We start from the raw sequence: 7,256 nt of genomic DNA, 5'->3' as shown, positions 1-7,256 counted from the left end.
GCCCAAAGTCCATGTAAGAGACAAGCTAAAACGTCTCTTACACGGAGTGGGTGTGGATAAGCTAATCACCTCACTTGCAGCCGAATAACATGCAAATGAGGATGATTAGCGATCCAGGAAGCCCAGAACAGCCCGTGTAAGAGCCGTTTTAGCTGCAGAAATGTACTCAGTTGACAGCTGAGTACGTTTCTGCAAAAACTGCAGTGGAGCAATGTCAGCTCCAAATAAAGGGTGCATATGTGTCAGGCAGCATGCCAATGGCCAAATATGTGGCCATTGGCAAAGTAACCTGATGCAAATATATTAAAAATATAATTTTTTTTCGGCGATTGCCGATGTTTAAACCCAGCACAGCCCCGCGCAAATGGGCTACACTGTATAAAACATAAAAACGAAGGTTATAAACCCACAAATGTGGGTTTTCTGCAATACATGGAATGTCAATGCAGGGACCAGCACACCAAAACCAACATGGCCACCGTGTAGTGGTTGCTAAGGGGGGAAGCTGAGTCTAAGACATGTAACTAAGCATTAGTAGGCAATCTGATGCAAATGAGTGTTAGGATACTGAATTCCACTGTCACATAGCAAATGAGCACAGTCTGAGTAGTGTAAGAGTTACAGAAGGGGGAGGAACAGAGTAGGAGATAGGTGACATCACAGGGGGGAATGGTAGAAAGAAATGCAGTTCATTGGAGGTCAGAGTTACATGACAGATGTCAGACAGATATCATGGAAAGAGGTGTGCCACTAGATAAGCATGAGAAAGTCAAGAAATGGAAGGTGTACACTGTTGCCTACACCGAAGTTTCTAGGTGGGCGTGCATGCGCACGTGTGCGCACCATGAAGCACGAGTAAGGGAGTGTGCGTGCGTGTAAGGCAGACTGAGCATGTGGGAGCATGTTGGGAGATGTTTAACACTGTTTGCGCGGGTGTGCACGCGTCTTAATCCGAATAAGCAGATTCTAAACCGTGTAAGCATGTGTGCGCGCGTGTAAGCCACTGTGAGCATGTTTCTGCTGGTTTGCACACAGCTCCTCCCTGAGGAAACAGAGAGGAAAAGGGAAGCAACAGATTTAGTAGGAAGCTAGCAGGGAATACTGCTGGAGCTAGCAGGTGAAAACAATTAGAAGCAGGCAATTGCACAGGCAGAATAGTAGCCCAGCCCAGCACTTAAAACTCTGCAAACAGCAGTGCAGGATATCTCTCTCAAGAGACACTGCAAGACAGGAGTAAGCTATTGGAAGTGAAAACTGAAAAAGCTGAACTCAGAGCAGAAATGTTAGGGGCTGCCATAGCTGTCATAATGAGACATAGGCGACTTGCTGCGGGTGGTGACAATGCAGATGGTGCCAGACAACCCACAGTGAGGAGACAGAGAAGAGTGTACAGGCCCAGGGTCACCTACCATGGGTTACATGAGCTGGAGATAGTAGAGCGCTATAGAGTGGACAGAGACCTCCTGCAGCAAATAGTGGAGCTGTGCAGGCCACGCCTCACACACAGAACCAACAGAGGGGAACCCATCCCAGTGGAAAACAAGGTATGTGTTGGCCTAAGAATACTAGCAACAGGTACCTTCCAGAGACCAACTGGTGATATGATGGGGATATCACAGGCATCAGCCTCCAGGGTACTGCACCAGTTCCTGGATGCCATGTCAGCACGTCAGTGATCATGTATATTTCCCCAATGCCCATGAGGTATTGGCCAGCAATATGCGTCTCTTCCAGCAAATAGCGGAATACCCTGAGGTAGTGGGTGCAATAGACTGCACGCACATACGCATCAAAGCACCAGCCAGTGAGTGGGGTAGGGCATACATCAACCGCAAGGGCTTCCCCTCCATCAACTGCCAGGTCGTGTGTGATGCCCAGGGCATAATAATGAATGTGTGTGCTGGCTGTCCTGGGAGCTACCATGATTCCCACATCTGGCATTTGACGCAGCTGTACCAGACATTTGCCAATGGGGACATCCCGCACGGACACCTAGTGGGGGATGCAGGTTATGCACTGGAGCCGTGGCTGATGACACCCATCAGAAACGCACACACACCTGAACAGGAACGCCATAATGAGGCACACGCACAAACACGTAATGTAATAGAGCGTGTGTTTGGGCTGCTCAAGTCACGGTTCCGGTGTCTGGACACATCTGGTGGAGCCTTGCAGTACACACCAACTACATGTACCCAAATTGTCATGGTATGTGCTATGCTACATAATATGATCTTGCGAAAACAGCTGCAGCAGGACCAGCATAGGGCCGGGCCAAACAGCCCCCCACTATTGCCAAGGCCATCACAGGCAGAGGGTGACTCGGAGGAGGAACAACCTGAGCCTGCCCCAGTAGGCAGAAGGAGGCATGCCCAGTATGCCCTGGCCTTGGCAAAGAGGCAACGCATAGCACATACACTGGCTCAGTAGGAACCCTGGGAATGATACCCCCTCTGACTCACTCAAATAATAACATGGATGCCTACAATGACATGACCTGCTCACAAACATGTACAGGGAAGTGTAATATGCGCATCCGACAGAGGCAGCCCTGCAGCGCCACCTGAGGCATGAATGCCATGTGTTAAGTAATGTAACACCATGTACTATATGCACACCTGAGGACCCTGACTAACATCCTACCCTCACCAAGCATCATGCCACAATATGACAATGAGATGATCAAGTGCAATAATTGACTGAAGTATTGCAGTTAGTCAAAGGGGATCCAATGTGTGCCAGTCTGGGATGACATGCTGAGCATGACATGATGCTCCACCTGCTAGGACTGGTGTGCACCTATCAGTGCAGGCCGTATGGATACTGGCAAAGGCTGTTGTTACCCACAGTGTGCCCTGAATAGGTAAGGCTCAAAACACAAACCTATCTCCATAGGTATCAGAAGGGATAAGAATAAGATAAGGGATAAGTCGAAACAGCAAGATGCATGCAGTCTAAACTCACCCAGTATGGAGAATGTTGATATCTGTGCTGTAACAGAAAACTGAGTCAAGGCTCACAACAGCATCCTAACACTACCAGGTTACACCTCATACTGTGCTGTACAGACTCAAAACATGGGACAAGCTACAAAAGGAGGGTGACTAGCAAGAATTGTCAAGGATAACCACACCCCCATGTTGGTACCACAACAAGAAGCAGCATGGACTAGCCATGGTCAAGTAACAGTGGCTAAAACTGCCCCCCAGTTTATAGCCTGCTACAGACTACTGTCCCAACACAAGGAACTGCACCTGGCCTATGCTGGAATACATGAATATATTAAGTCCTCCAAACCACATTATATTGGCTGACTGAAAATACCCAGACATAGACTGGGAGCATTATACTAGCTCCAACAGTGTAGGACAAAAGTTCATAGAATCCATAAACCAAAAGGCCCAGGAACAACGTACCACTCCCACAAGAGGGGTAAGCATACTGGATGTGATAATCAGCAACATGGGTACTGGATGGCAAGACGAGAAGTGTATTGCTCACTGGTAAAACCAGACCATAGAGTAATCACACTGGATATACAAATCCTGACCACAGTCCCTAGCCATAAAACCACAGTGGAAAACATGTGTAAAGCAATATTTGCACTCCTCCAAACTGATGTGGAATCCATTAAAGGTCCTGTGCAGGTGCAAAATATGGGCCACACCTCAGAACCTGTAATACAGCCATTCCATGAACACTGCCAGGAATGCTTGGATTATGCAATCCTAAATTAAAACAAGACACAATGCCATACACGCAGGCATCTGGCATGGTGGACACTAGCCATAACCAAACCATGCAAGAGAATGAGGAAGCTACTACATGATAGAGCAAACATAAACAATGAAGTAATCACTGATCAGTAGTATGGCAATAAAATATGTCCACACATACAATCCACTAAGGCCAGCCACAACAAGTTGAATCTGTGAATCCTGAGGCAATGTTACACCTGCCCCAAGTACACAGACAACGCCCAACTCCACCCAAGAAATACAAATATATGTGAGAGATGCAACCATCTATCCAAACTGGAGGCTCAGCTCCCTCAACCCAGTACTCCCAAAACTAGTCAGGAGGAGAAGGTAACCACACACACCACAAACACAGTCCCACATAGACTTATCACAACTGCAAACCAAACACATAAACACAGAAAAACATTCCCAGAGGCACAAATTACAAACACAGCACACCAACAGAGGCCTCTAAAGCAGACACCCAATCAAACAACCTCCAAACATAGCACATGCAACACATAGTACACAAAGCTGGTGTACCAAACAGTCACAGGCCAGAAGGAGAAACAACATGCCTGATACAGTTGTAATAGGTGACTCCATAGTCAGACACACTGCTGTCCCGCACACCAGACTGAACAAGGGAAAGGGTACAGTAAGCTGCCTGTAGCCTGCCACAATACACCACATAACAGAAGTATGCAGGTCACTCCAAAGCAAGTAGAAATATGATGCAGTCACAGTCCATGCTGGTGTGAATGACCTGAGATGCACCTCCCTAGACTACATGAAAAGAGACATAGATGAACTCTCTGATTATGTAGTCCAGGCCAGTATGACACTCACCATTTGCAGCATCCTACCCTTACCAAGAATAATGCCACAGTACAAACACGGAATGATCAGTCATAGCAAGTGGCACACTTACTGGTGTCATTCCAAGAGGATCCAATGTCTGTCTGCTTGGGATGTCATGCTTGACAAGCCACGCAGCTGTTCTTGGGATGGCTTGCACCTGTTACCCCTGGGCGTCTGGATATTGGATAAGGCTTTTGCCACCTCCATAGAGCCTTTTGTAGGCAAGGCTGAAAAGACTAACCCACCACCCTAGAAAACATAAGTGGAAAGAAACATAAGGATAATGCTGACCAATGCCAAATGTGTAAACCCCAATATGCATGCTCCCAAGGCCATCCCCAGTATGGAGAACATCGATGTCTGTGCAGTGACAGAAACCTGCTGCAAGCCTCCTGACAGCACACCAGCACTACCAGGTTATACCACATATCATGTGTCATGGCCCCAAAACCTGGAACAAAACATAAAAGGAGGGTGAGTATCCATATTCAGCACAGACACCCATACGTCCAGGTAACTGACAATGCACAAGGCATTGGAGTCCACCCATGTGCAACTAACTGTAGGCAAGACTGCTGTACAGTCTGTAGCATGCTACAGACCACACTCTCACACACAGGGACCCCACTCAGCCGTCCTGAAGACACTGGACAGTATGAATGTCCCACCAAATACCAAACAAGGTACCACAAATTACCACATAGGTGGTAAACTATTATGTATGGAAGGAGTAATCAGGGACCTAGGGACACAAGTGGACAGTAACTTGTTATGTGACACACATTGCCAATGTGGCTAGGAAGACTGTCTACATTTGACACCGTATCAGGAAAGGATTCACATCTACGTCAACAGAGGTCATTGTGCCCCTATACTGTTCTCTTATCACACCCATAATCTAGTACAATGCCTCATATGGGATGTACCTTATCTGACACCTGCAGCAGTCTTTTACCTTATCTGACACCTGCAGCAGTTAGAAAGACCTCAAAGGTACCTCACCAAGAGGATAAAGGGTCTCAAATACATGTCATATGCTGCCTGGCTGTAGACACCCCAGCTGAATGCAGTCACATACTGCCTACACAGAGGCATTGCATGCCTGTTGTAGAAGGCCATGCCCAACACAGGAGTAATGGACATGCTCCACCCCAGAAAACTCAAAGCCATCAGAGCTGTGAGAGTGAGAGATGTCAACCTCAACAAATAATGAAATAGGATGTGCTGGGGGGACAGATACATAATCCAGAGGCTCCCCACACCCAGGACCAGAATCCCACTCCATGTTAGGCAGAGCCCCTCACTGACACTCTTCAACAGGAATCTTGCCAAGTGGATGGATGATTGTAGAGTTACACTGGGGTCATCACTGTGTCATCCCCAGACAGAGGCAATGCAAAGCAATCCATAAATGGCCATAATATTCACATAGCAAGGGGTGGCAAAAGCCACACGCACTCTGGCTAGGCTAACAAATGCCCTAGGGTGGATAGCCTAGTATGAACCTATGAACCTATGAAGATACAAATTGTACAGGACACTAAGGATAATCCCAAGGCTTTCACAACTGATGGTAGGAACCGTGTTGGGAATTCACAGATATGCTCTGAATCACACAAATATCACAAACACACACACATATTGCCAACATACATCCTGACAGGTGCAGTGCAACCCCCAGAATGCAGAATATCTATCCCAGCAGACTGCTGGCCCCCTGACATTGCAGATGCTGAGGTAACAGCCAGCATCTACAAAGCAAAACATACAGCAGCAATGGTATGAGATGGTGTCCTGGGCTGAGTGCAACATGGACTCCAAGATGAATGGAATGCCAAATCACACTACTGCTCAATGTCAGCCTTACCACAGAATATGTACCCAAAGAGCAGTGTACAACAACAGTGGTCCTTCTCAACAAAGGTGTTGCCTGAATGGATACTGAAAACTACTACCCCAGAATCCTGAGAAGCTCGGTCTGCACAGCTATGGAAAGGATCAGCATGTACCACAGACATAAAGATATTGGGGACCTACTGACACCGGACCCTACCCAGTGTTGCTTTCTTAAGTGCAGATCCTGCCCCTAAACATATTTGACTCAATTGAAACAGTCATTAAGGTCATTGATGAGGGCAATGTGGTCCACACAGCGTAGCTGGACCTTGCAAAGGCTTCTATATAATACCCTACGTGTTCATTATAGATAAGCTCACCAGCTTAAATATAAACCCCTATGTCAGTAGAGGGGTTGCAAACCAGACCAAGGACGGAACAGACATGGTCAGACATGCTGCAGCCATGTCAGACTACAAACCAGATATAACTGGCATCCCACAAGGCTTGGTCCTGGGATCTCCCTCGTCTGGTATATATGTCCCATAGGTACAGGCAAATATGGAAGGACTGTGTCTGAACATGTTTGCAGAGGACTACAAACTGCTCACCATATATGATCCACCAGCTGACACAAGCATCCCACAAAAGGGCCACATAGAAACAGACAACTGGTGCCATAGCCATGTCAGCAAGCTAATTGCAGAAAAGTGTATAGTCAACCCCCGTGGATATACAGTAAGTGCCCACCAATTGCCACATAGGTGTTAACCCATTATGTAGTTAACATGTAACGAGAGACCTGGGGACACAAGGTGA

The sequence above is a fragment of the Protopterus annectens genome, chromosome 4.part0 (assembly GCF_019279795.1).
Source record: "Protopterus annectens isolate FY-2018-M chromosome 4.part0, PAN1.0, whole genome shotgun sequence".
Classification (NCBI taxonomy): Eukaryota; Metazoa; Chordata; order Ceratodontiformes; family Protopteridae; genus Protopterus; species Protopterus annectens.
The sequence above is the reverse complement of the archived record's forward strand: the minus strand, read 5'-3'. Positions refer to the sequence as shown.